This window comes from Podarcis cretensis, assembly GCF_951804945.1.
Source record: "Podarcis cretensis genome assembly, chromosome: 16".
Classification (NCBI taxonomy): domain Eukaryota; kingdom Metazoa; phylum Chordata; class Lepidosauria; order Squamata; family Lacertidae; genus Podarcis; species Podarcis cretensis.
The window spans coordinates 14949254-14962194 of record NC_137186.1 but is presented as its reverse complement, the minus strand read 5'-3'; the positions used below and the strand labels follow the sequence as shown (position 1 = coordinate 14962194).

The window sequence follows — 12941 nt, the reverse complement described above, 5'->3', positions numbered from 1 at the left end:
TGTTCTGCCTTGGTCAAACCACAGCTGGAATACTGCGTCCACTTCTAGGCACCACAATTTAAGAAGGATGTTGACAAGCTGGATATGTGCAGAGGAGGGCGAGCAAGATGATCAAGGGTCTGGAAACTAAGCCTTATAAGGAACAGTTGGAGGAATTGGGTATGTTTAGCCTGGCAAAGAGGAGACTGAGAGGAGATATGATAGACTATTGCCATGTTCAGATTCAACCACATACCAGAAAATTCAGGTTGCATAATTATAGCTACCTAGGCGGTCCTGCACAACAAACCCACTTCCCCCCCAAAATCAGGCTTTTCGTGATAAGGAAAGTGACAGAACACACACACCAAAAAGTGTGGGTTAATATTTGCTTTGATGCAATGTCATCTAACCTCTCTGCAAACAAATCAGGACGAATGCTCAACAAATACATCACTTGGGAGTGCCCAGTGTTAAACCTTTTTAGAGCATTTGCACCAATTTCTTTGCAGAGACGTTAAATGACAATAAACATCCATCCTGAATGAATTCTAAATTGCTTGCGGGGTGTTTATATGTCTTCCTATTAAGCTCATCCTGCGCTTTTCCTAACTGCAAAAAGTCTGCTCATTTTTTCTTGAAGTGGATTTATTGAACTAGGGCAAACCTAAATTTCTACTACACACCTGATCCCCCTGCAAAATACAGAGTCTGGAGGAGCCCTGAGAGTCTTGCATGAAAAAAACCGCAGGTTGTATCCAATGTTAATCCTGCTCAGAGTAGACACATTGAAATCAATGAGCATTATTAAATTAGGTCCATTATTTTCAATAGGGCTGCTCTGAGTACAACTAAGCTGAATTCAGCGCAAGAGCTCTTTCACACTAGAGGACGTGTGTTGCACTGGGAAGGCACTGGGTTCAGCCCACAACATCTCCAATTAAGGGGATCAGGTAGCAGATGATGGGAAGGACCTTTCTCTGTCTGAGATCCCAAAGAGCCACTGGGAGCAGACAACTTCTCTCCTATGTTCCTACAAATCCAAACTTGAGTCTCTCAGCTGAAGCATACCAGTAAACCCACAAGAAAGTAGGGTTGCCACCTGTTTCTTCCTGTCAAGACCCCCATGAATTTCACATCTGTGTGACAGGCAGAAACTCATAGGTATAGCTTTCATCTGTTTTATGCCCATGCCAGCAAGATGTGGCAGCACCCATTGAATTATTGCCTGCTCTGCGGTTGTTAAAGGATACAGGGCCACAGCAAAAACAAGAGACACCTGTCCTGTATGGTTTCAAGTCTGTACCACTGCCTGTCCTAAAGAAAAGTATAATCCCTGGTCAGAGAAGACAAAGCTGGCAGATCATGGATGCACACAGAGCGTAGAAGATACTTGGTACCTTCCTAGGTTGAAACACAAATCAAAAACTAAGAATGCTGTGAAGGCATGCTTTCAACAGTGAACAGGGTGATCTGAAGGCCAATGTTGCTAATTGGATTACTAGCCAGATAAGCCCTGTTGAAGGCATTAAATTCTCCCTCCATGCCCCGTCCCCCAAAGGACATAAATCCTATCATTCGTCTGGCCATTCCAGAACCTACCACAGGCTGCATCTGGGCTTGACACAACTGGACAGTCTTTGTCAACTGGAAATTTTGGACCACCGCTCCCATCAGCCCCAACCATTGCACTGAATGGCCACAACTGACTGCAGTTCACTGATTTCAAAGAGTCTGCTCTCTGAGTAGGGCTTAAGTTGACCACAACCCAATCTCTTTCCAGGATCCCTTCCTCCAGACATCCCCACCTTTGGAAACAGGTGCTGCGTCTAAGGCATGCATCAGATTAAGCCTTGGGCAGGCTGCTCATCTGTAATGTCAATTTATACTCCCCAAGGCAGATGGAGGAGGCGGGAAGGGTTTTAAAAACCCTAAAATTCCAGTAAAGAACAGGCTAAGTGCAGGTGTGGCCTGCAGGGGATAGTTTGCAGCTCAATGAAAGAGCACTGGCTCTGCATGCTAAAGGTCCCAGATTCAAGACACCCTGCTGCTTGAAACTTTGGAGAGCTGCTGCCAGTCTTGTAGACAAGACTGAGATAGATGGTTGGTCTGACTCTGCAAAAGGCAGCTTCCTATGTCCCAGTATCAGGCAAGTCCAAGCCACATCAGACAAACCTGCCCACAACATAGTAAAGTTAGAATCCAACCATCAGTAGCTACACAAGCCACTTGGGGAAACCTGGAAGAATTCAGGTGGCAGGGGCACCACCTGAGCATCAAAAGACTTGGCATTATCACACACAACGAGGAAGCACTTCCCAATCAGCCTGAAATAATAATCCAGCCACTAGAAATATTAATCTGGCTGCGGGGAATATTAATCTGCCTCTGGCAAAGAGGAGCAACTGACCCAAATGAAGTCCCTTTTGCCTGTGGGATTATGTGGTGCAATTGGGGTGTGCGGGGGGGGGGGGGGATAAAGGATAAAGCTTGTGAATGTGAAGGCACAGGAAGTTCCTGCCTTATTCTGATATAATGATAGGGGCACAGGAAGCTGCCCTAGATAGTCAGATGCTCGGTCCATCTAGGTCAGTACTGTCTCTACACCAACTGGAAGTAGGTCTCCAGGTTTCCAGGCAGGAGTCTATCCCAGCCCAACTCAAAGATGCTAGGGATTGAATTTGGGGCCTCCAACGTGCAAATCATGCACGCTCCTTTTCCTAAAAGCAAACTGAAGATTCCAGTCCTCATTGTTCTTCACAAAGGGCTAATTTAACTAGGAACCTAAGAGGCTGCCATATACTGAGTCAGGCCATTGTGTTTCCCCATCACGTTCCTTACTGCAAAAGTTCTGTGGGAGGTGGACTAACAGCACCAAATCCACTTCAATTGCACAACCTGAACTGGGCAGAATATCCAGAACACACCTTGGTATTCAGTGATATAGTGCCCATGGGCACATACGTGCCCATGCACACACACACAAACACACACAAACACACACACACACACACACACACACACACACACACACAGAGGCAGTTTAGAAAGCATTTCTTAATGTTTCACTTGAATCCAACTTTTCACAGGATTTGAGATGCTTTGTGTTTCCTATAGAATGGTCAGGGGTGATGGGGGCTGGGAGTCCAGCTAAATCTGGATGGCCACTGGTTCCCTTCATAGGTATATATAAATTTTAAAAAAAGACCACCAACAATTAACAAAATGGAACAATTGTAGTGTTACTTATAGACAAGTATACGAAAGGAAAGAAGTAAGTCAGAGCTAGCACAGCAAGAGGAAATCTCTCATCCATCAGGAAATGCAGCTGAGACCAGAGAGGCACTTCAAAACTGGGCAGCAGGTGGACAGAGGGCTTTATCCCTTGTATTAACAGGAGTAACACACTGAAACCAAAGGCCTGGGAATCTCTAAGGCTGAATTTCTCCCCTAGATTCCCCCCCACACACACACACACGCCCACCACTGCTAGGTTGGATTTCTCTTGAGAAGCCCCTGCATATTCATGATTTGACACAGAGGTTTCTCAGATTTCTCCAGTGTGGTACAGCCACCTCCATTCTGGCAGCTACAAGTAATTTATGTCTCAGATCGTTCTATGCCAAAGAGTTATTAACTCCAACTCTGAAACGCCCACCCTTTTAAATAAAAAAGTAAATGCAATGGCATTCAGTGTCATAACTCCTACAGCAAATTTAAGAGGATGTATCCGGTGTGAGGATGTATCGGGTGCACAGACTGGGAATGGGGGTAGTCAGCTAATACACCCTCCCTCCCTCCCACCCTCCCACCCTCCCCAGGAGTCAGCAGTGACTTATCTGGGTTCACAGTTTTGGGTTCTTTTCCACCCACCACGCTAAGGGTAGTGATGTTACCATTTGCACACACAAAAACCACCAATTCTTCACTTGGGCCCATGCATCCGAATCCCGCCCCCCCCCCCCAGCCTCACTGCAGCTCCCGTCCAGTTCAATGAGGCATGTGCGGGAAGCTCGTTCCTCGGGTGGATCGGGCCCTACAGAGCAGGTTCTCTCTGCCCCCCGCCGCGTCTCGCCCTCCGCCATCCTTCCTGGTCCACCCCAAATCCACCAACTCACCTCTGCCTCTGGGGCGACAGGGAAGCCTCTGCGCAGGTTTGTGCGTTGAGAAACAGAATCCTAAAAATGTGTCCCCTCCCCCCAACCGCCTCTCAATCCCAGGGAATTCGATTCACAAATCTCTCGCTCCTAACTTATTTTGCAACCGTTGTTACCCTTCCAAACAGCTTTACAGCTAGGAAGCAATCAGGCTAAAATAGTTTTGTTTTTTTAAATGTAAAAACCAAATCAAGCAAATGAAATCCACAGCGCCCATCTCAAGCATGCTTACTCGAGAGCAAGTCACCTTCCTCTCCAAAGGACCAGATGGCATTTGAAGTATTTGGCTATTTTTTCTAGAGAGGAAGGAGAGGTCCTCCTTTCTGTCCCCTTCTCTCTCCCCCCCCCCCCAACTCCCTGGAGCTTTCCCCTCGGAGGGAAAGATTCTCACACCACCTTGGCTTTCTGCCCGGGTCACCCTGTTCTCACGTTGAGCCACGCCAATGGAAACGCATTGGGATGCGTGCAGAAAGAAAGGAGGAGAGCGCCGTGCCCTCGACCCCCCCCTAATAGGAACAACGCCAAAAAGGAGGAGGGGTAAGAAGAAGGGGAAAAGGAAAATCCTTGCATCAGGAAAAGATCCTATGCAATGGCTGGCTGGAGGAGAAAAAAGGGTTCCGGGACAGCGGGGGCCGGATATAGTGCCCCCCTCCCCACGGAAAAGCCAGCTTCTCCACCAGCCCCCGACTGGAGGACACCCCCCGTTCCCGACGCACCTGTCCCCCTCCCGGCGCCCGCGTCGCCGCGCCTCCCGCTCCGGCGCTCCGCCTTGGGGAATGCCTCGGGGGGGCTCGTCCCCCAGCGCCGCATCGCCCGGCCCGGAGCAGCGGCCAAGCCAGCAGCAGCAGCAGCAGCCCTTCCTGGGAGCCGGGCAGAGGGCGCCTTGCGCGCAGCCTACGAGCCGGCGGCGTCCCGGCGCAGCGCCATGATGCGTCTTGGGGAGGCGGAGGACGGGCGCTCGCTCCCCCGACGGCGGCGGAGGCGCGGGGAGAGGAGGGCGCAGCGGCGGCGGCGGCGGCAGCAGCAGACCAGCCAGAGGGCGCGTGCGGACGATGCGGCTCTATACAGTATATACACACACATACACACACCCTGGCACGTGTCGCCGGGTGGAGTGTGTGGATGGGGGGGGGGTCGGTTTCCCTAGGCGAAGATCCTGCACGTGCGCGCGCTCCGCGAAGGCGCGTGTTGCGCTTGGCACGCGTGGACGTGCCTGCTGCTGCGCCGCGGGTTGTATCCAACCGAGTTGTGCTCTCAGCAGAGCCGTTGGGATGGCTGGACCGAGGTGAGTCGATGGGTGTCTACTCGGGAGTTTGGCTAACGTGGGCTACAACCCAGGGTTCCGTCTTACGTGTGAGTGGCGCTCCCTCCCCCCGGCAGCCGCTCGGGCTTTGCTGGGCGTTATGTTCAGCGCGCGCGCGCTTCTGCGCCTTTTCCTCTTTGTGTGGACACGTGAGGGCGTGCATGATTCCCCGTCTTCAGAGGAAGAGCTCGGCTCACCGGTGCCCAGTTCGGTCTCCTCCTTTCCATTTCGCCCGGCGACTGGTTCCAGTGCCGAAAAATGGGACAAGCCAAGGCAAGAGGGCTTCACTCGGACGCTCTACTTCTGTTGATGCATCCTAAAATAGCATTAGCTTTTTTTGCTGCTGCATCACACTGTTGACTAGTGTCCAGCTTGTGGGCTACAACATCTCTGGCATCCCCACTTAAAAGGATCCAGAAGGCAGGCAATGGGGAAAGGCCTTTCTCTGCCTGGGACATGCTGGGTATAGGGCTGGGGCAGGGGGCTACCAGACCCACCTTGGTTTGATGAAGCAGGACTTGTCTTACCCCCTTACTGAGAAGCAAAGTTTAGCTTACAAGCCTATGCATACAACCTGAGAGCTAAACAGCATCATTTACCAGAACTCTGGTGCACTTTCCACATGGCATGAGCATCTTCAGGAGAAACACTCTTAGCCAGATGCTCCCAAGGTTCATCTTAAGGTAAACATAAAGGGACCCCTGACTATTAGGTCCAGTCGTGGCCAACTCTGGGGTTGCGGCGCGCTTCTTGCTTTATTGGCCGAGGGAGCTGGCGTACAGCTTCTGGGTCATGTGGCCAGCATGACTAAGCTGCTTCTGGCGAACCAGAGCAGCACACAGAAACACCGTTTACCTTCCCGCCAGAGCGTTACCTATTTATCTACTTGCACTTTGATGTGCTTTTGAACTGCTAGGTTGGCAGGAGCAGGGACCGAGCAACGGGAGCTCATCCCGTTGCGGGGATTCGAACCGCTGACCTTCTGATTGGCAAGTCCTAGGCTCTGTGGTTTAACCCACAGCACCACCCGCGTCCCTAAGGTTCATCTTACAGCTAAACCAGGGCCTTTAGTGTGCTGGTACCTGCCCTTTGGAATGCACCCCCAACACACATCAGGGTGCACCTTCAACCACTGGGGCAAGTGGGGCCTTGCCCCACCAACCTGTCTGTCCTCTGCCAGATTTCCACCCCCACCCCCCCACTTGCCTACCTTCTTACTAGTTAGGGTGGCTCTGTCCTGCCATTAAATCTGGCCCCATCTACTGTTGGTCTTCCTGAATTTTGCCCCTCCTAGTCCCAGCCAATGGGCACCAGCCGCTCCTGGTCTTGGCATTTAACAGCCTGCAGAAAACTCACCTGATCTCGCAGCAGGCTTTCCCAGAAGAATGATCTCGCTGTGTTGATGTATTTGTTACAAGTATGTGTCTGAACGCACAGGTGTGCCCAGCACTCGTGTATTCATACACACACCGCAAAGATATTTTGCTAGAGTGATGGGGTTTGTCCATTAGGAATATGTGTTTACTCTCACACTTAACCTTCTGCCCACAAAAAGTTCTTACACCAGAGGAATAAAGGAAGCTTGGTTTATTACATGTAATGAAGGTAAAAGGGTTATGTTCCAGGTAAGGCTGGGTGACATGTCAACATATTGTCCAAAACCAGTTTGAAATCCATATTGTGATGTTGGTTTCATAGTTTCTGACCTGGCAATGTATGGCGAATGATGATGTGTGCAAAAATTGCAATGTGGGGGGAAACCGTGAAGCCATCCAGTGCCTCTACATAGCTCCATCCTTGTTTCATACATGGTGATATATCCATATATTGCGATGTTTAGCTGGTGATATATCATGATTGAAAAGTAGATCTCAGCCAGGCGCAGTTCCAGGTTTTTGCTCACATTGGCAGAGTGCGCATAAGCCTGCGCTGTTGTGCCCCCGTCTCATGTCCTGTTCTGGATCCGTGCATGGTCACACATTCATGAGTTGCCTGTATAAATGCTGCTTCATGCAGCAAAATTACAATTTGAGCAAGCAACGGATCCTTCAATACAGGCACACTTTGATCCCTGATTATTCTCAAAATCCTACAGAGAATGAAAATTTTGCTGCAGAACTCAAGAAATGGAGGTGGGGCGGGGGGAGGAAGTGTATACCTGTCCTGAAGGAGAAGCAGATATGGATTCCTTGATGCCACCAAGCAGAATTCTCCTCAGAGTTTTGAGAGCCATCTAACCTTTGAAAATCTAGGGCTTTTGTACCATTTTTGCCAATGCGTTCAAATAGAGAAGGGAGGGGGGCTTTGAGATGACCAATTCCTATAATTCCAATAGCCCTGTGGTTCTGTTAAATTTATCCCAGAGTTTCCTGCCTTATCTCCACTTTCCCCATAATTCACAGTGAGTGATGACTAAACTGGCTGCCTTGTCTGCCTCCTGCCTCAAAGTTATCCCACCATTATCTTGACGGCCTCCATTCAAGTGTTAAGTCAATTTTAATGGTAGCTAGGTTAACATGCGCTGATCCTTATACAAACAAGGATGTCTCCTGAATGCCTTGCAGGTTCTTGAGATTAGACTCGTACCGGGGTCAAGACTTTTTACTCATGCCGTGATCTACAGTAATAAACCAAAGTTCAAATTGACACACTGCCTATTCACATATTTGATTTGGATATCTTTTTATGGGTCTTGTACTTCATTTATGAATGTAATTTGACGGCTGGTTTTCTACTGTTTACTGCTATTATTATTATTTTTCTTAATTCTTGGATGGGAAGCAAGCAGATAAGTTTCCTACAGTGCTGCAGCTCTTGCCACCGCAAGATTGTGCTCCTACACGATAGGGAGGAGGGTGGGCTTTCCTGCCCCCAGCAATCCAGCTGCCCTTCCTGCCATCTCCTTTCAGCTTAAACCTGACTGCAGCTGCTCCGCTCCTCAAATCTCACATTTCCCTCCAAGCCCCCTTCCCTTTCCCTTCCCAGAGTGGCTAAGTGGAAATGCTTCTTGAAATGGTTGGAATTTGATATTTTTAAGGAATTTGTTACCGAAAGGCCAATCCGTAAATGCACAGTGAAGAACACAGCTGCCAAAAGGTAAAGTACAATGGTACCTCGGGTTAAGAACTTAATTTGTTCTGGTAGTCCGTTCTTAACCTGAAACTGTTCTTAACCTGAGGTACCACTTTAGCTAATGGGGCCTCCGGTTGATGCCATGCCGCTGCCACACAATTTCTGTTCTCATCCTGAAGCAAAGTTATTAACCCAAGGTACTATTTCTGGGTTAGCGGAGTCTGTAACTTGAAGCGTCTGTAACCTGAAGCGTCTGTAACCCGAGGTACCACTGTAATACAAACCATCAGCTTCTATTCTGAGCCACGGCCAGTGGAACAATAGATATAAATTTCACCTAGCTACTGTGGGCTGGTTTCTTCATCCACTCATGGTCCCCTCTCCACCCTCCATCCAGACAAGCAACAGGGATGATCAGAGAAACACCTGAAGTGCAAATCAGGACTGGTGAGGGTCTGGGAAGAGTTCTGAGGGCCAGATGGAAAGACTTGGAGGGCCACATTCAGCCTCCAGCAGTGGCTTAGCATGGGCTGGGGCACAGGGGCAGTTGTCCCAGGTACAAAATGTAAAGGGGCACAAAAATTTCCTTCACATCCCACCCCTCTCTCTCCTGCCTCTGAAACTTTGCTAACAGTTCCGTGCTGGCTCCTCATACGCAGGTGGCCAATTGATGGCCCTGCCTTTAAGGCTGGAGCACCCAAGCAGACTTGGCTAGGATTGAACTGGCTCACTGGTGGCCAGAGCCAATAAAGACCCAACAGGATGCCCCCTCCCCAAGCTGTGCTGGGCAAGGCCAGGCAGGGGGACACTCCTAGTCCCAGATCCAGTGGGCAGCAGGGCGGGGGGGGGGAGAGGAGAGGAGCTTCTGTGCTCAAAGCTAGAGGGGGCATCTTAGAGTGGCTGGCATGCAGAGATAATAATACCATGCCTGTTCCTGCCTTCCCACTCTGTGCCTTCAAGGGGCTGAAGGTGATTGTGCTCCAGGTGGCTAAAGGCAAGGAGGCAGGAAGGAGAGGAGACCCAGTGGGAGTGGTTGGTAGGTGGGCTGCTCTTGCCTGTTCCACTCAGGGGGGTGACCTTCTCAGGAGCTCTCAGCCAAGGGGTCTTGGCAGGTCCCTAGATGGAGGTGCATGGCAAACCCAGGAGCTGCCTTCAGGGCTGACGGGTGACCAAAGCTGCCACTACCACCACTTTTTAGGAGGTGCAATACTTGACTTGCCCTGGGCGCTTTCAACCCATGCTATGCCACTGGCCTTCAAGCCTAAGGTTTCCTAGCCCTGACCTAGGTGGTAGACAATTTGGCAGCTGGTTCTGTTTTCTTTCTCCTCCTCCCCTCAGGTTGAATGCCCCTCTGCTGGCATTTGTGCATTCACATAAAATAGTTATAGCTGGCCACATAAAATGGGTGGGGACCCTATGGCCCCAGGGCAGTTGGATTTTGTCCCCTCTTCTGCCCGAAATTTTTAAACATAATTCCTTACAGCAGGTGTTCTGTTTGCAGACAACCCTGTTGTTCCTTCCATCTTCCTCTTTCACCAAATACTGTTTCATTGTTAAAAGAAGGTTATTCCCTGACAGAGAGGATGTGGAGGGGACACAAAGGGTTATATTGAGCTAAGCCCTGCTCAGAGTGGACCCAATGAAACCAATTGCCACAGATCAACCCTGCCAGTTATGGAGTGAGTCTGTGAGCTTGTTGGGATACTGGGGAGAGTCCTGGAGACTCACTGAGAGCCAGTGTGGTGTAGTGGTTAAGAGCGGTAGTCTCGTAATCTGGGAAACTGGGTTCGTGTCTCCACTCCTCTACATGCAGCTGCTGGATGACCTTGGGCTAGTCACACTTCTTTGAAGTCTCTCAGCCCCACTCACCTCACAGAGTGTTTGTTGTGGGGGAGGAAGGGAAAGGAGAATGTTAGCTGCTTTGATGCTCCTTCGGGTAGTGATAAAGCAGGATATCAAATCTAAACTCTTCTTCTGGATGAGGTGCAGAAGTGTCAGAAAAAGAAGAGGTTACCAATTATGGCATTGATATATGTGTTTTTATTAGTCGTCAGTACCATGCTTTATCAAAGGGATGCAGGTGGTACTGTGGGTTGAACCACAGAGCCTAGGACTTGCCAATCAGAAGGTTAGCAGTTTGAATCCCCGCGACGGGGTGAGCTCCCATTGCTCGGTCCCAGCTCCTGCCAACCTAGCAGTTCGAAAGCACGTCAAAAGTGCAAGTAGATAAATAAGTACCGCTCCGGCGGGAAGGTAAACAGCATTTCCGTGCGTTGCTCTGGTTCGCCAGAAGCGGCTTTGTCATGCTGGCCACATGACCCGGAAGCTGTACGCCAATAAAGCGAGATGAGTGCCGCAACCCCAGAGTCGGTCATGACTGGACCCAATGGTCAGGAGTCCCTTTACCTTTACCTTTTTACCATGCTTTATCACACTTTTTTGTATTAAATGGTATAGATCCAGGTAGGTAGCCGTGTTGGTCTGAAGCAGTCAAAATAAATTAAAAAATTAAAAAATTCATGCACACAAAAGATTATACCCAGAACAAACGTAGTTGGTCTCTAAGGTGCTACTGGACAATTTTTTAATTTAAGCAGTATAGAAATGGTCCTTTAAGAATAAACCTACATCCCTTAATTTCAATGGGTCTACTTTGATTTGGACTTAGCTGGCTACATTCCAAAGTGGATAGGGTTGCCCTCATACAGATGTACAGCCTGCAATTCCTCTCCCTCCCTCCTGGGAATCAGACATCCCTTCTCTCAATAAGGCCCTTCTCTCCCCCCCCCCCCAAGATGGGGAAAGTCTTGGAGAATTGGAGCAGAAAATGCCACTTCCCCTCCCCTCCCCATCTCCGCCAGCCTCTCCTTTGTCCCAGCAGCCGGACACCCATTGTGCGCCGGGGTGAGGGGCAGGGGGCTGACCTGTCTACGAGGGGACAATAGCATGCATGCTGGAACTTGAGAGGTCCCCTTTGTTCCTCCCCGCCTCCCACCCCCAAGCCCCAGCCCTTCCTCCCATCTCCCCCTCCCCTCCCGGGGCGAAGGGCAGAAGCTTGAGCCACAAAGCAGCGATTGTGGCTGCGTCCCATGAGAGCGAGAGCAGAGAAGACAGGCGGATGCTGGCCTTAAAAGCAGCCTGGGACAAGTCTGCCGCTGGCGGAAAACACCCACACAGCTGGCACGCAGTGTCATAAAATCAGACAGGAGAAAGAGGTACAACTACAGCTGGGGCGCTGGCCCTGTCTCAGCCTGGCCAGTGCACACATTTCTTTGCTTCCAGCTTTGTGCGTTGATTTTCGAAAAGCAGGTTCCAGCCAGCATGCCCTATGGTCAGGGATGATGGGCATTGCAGGGGGCTGGACTAGATGACTCTTGGGGTCTCTTCTACGATTATGATTCTAGTCACCCCCTTACTATACGTTATTTCTCTTCTACACAGCTGCTGCAAGTATGGCAGCTGTCCTCTTTCTTTACCTGTTTTGAGAGTGTTCAAAAGCATTGGTACCTTTCCATAAGCCTTACAACAATCTCAGAAGGTAGACCAGTCCCCTTCCATGCCGGTGGCTGAGAGAATAAAAGCAGTTGGACACAAGACCACTCAATGCAGGGCTGCTGAGCCTTTTTTTTTCCCAGCCAGAGAGCTGGCCAGAAGTTGGATGGCCATCTGTCATGGCTGCTTTAGTTGAGATCCCTGCATTGCAGGGGGTTAGTCTAGATGAATCTCTGGGTCCCTTCCAACTCTACAATTCTATAAGCCAGGAAATGGGGTGCAGGTATTGAGGGCCACAGCAGTAGCAGAGCACTTGCTGTTCAGCCAAAGCTGCCAGTTTCCAGACACGGCCTGGAGAGTCTTGTCTGAAACCCAAGAGAGATTTTACAATTTGGTGCAGCCAATGCTGGATCAATACGGACCAGTTGTCTTGAGTTGGCATAAACCGGTTTCCTATGTATTTGCAAACCACCACCCCCAGGCACCCACCTATAGACCTCTTCAGCTCCATTAAAGGGTGAAGCTGCCTGACCCAGCTCCCCCCCCCCCCACCCCCACCAAGTGATTTCCTTAGGCAAAGGCTTCTGGTGGGTTTTTACCCGAGCGATGTGAATTTGCTGGCCCCTGGTGGTCACAGTCCAAACTCCCTTCACTGAAAGATCCAGGACTTCTGACAACCGCAGGTACCAGCATCTGCTAGCTAGTCAATTCATGGTTTCTATCACACATTTCAAAACGCTTTAGCAGCATGTTTGCATTCACAACAAACCTGAAGGTGTTTGTCATGAGGAGTGGCAGCTGCCTGGGGCTATGGCAAAGGTGGAACTTGGGGCAGAGACCAGAGCGCCTATTTGCTGCACAACACAGAGAGCATTGCAAAGTTTGGGCAACAGACCAGTAGAGAAAGGGCAATATCGTTGTCACGACCTACCTCCCAG

General features: G+C 50.1%; 1 protein-coding gene across 1 annotated transcript in view; it reads right to left on the bottom strand.

Annotated features, from left to right (window-relative positions):
- The window catches only part of GAL3ST3 (galactose-3-O-sulfotransferase 3), a 32431-nt gene extending 27224 nt beyond the window's left edge, over positions 1-5207 (bottom strand). The window contains exon 1 of the mRNA XM_079957616.1: positions 4853-5207. The gene's annotated coding sequence lies outside the window, so the exon portion shown is untranslated. The remainder of the gene's footprint in view (positions 1-4852) is intronic.
- Between the last annotated feature and the right edge of the window lie 7734 nt (positions 5208-12941).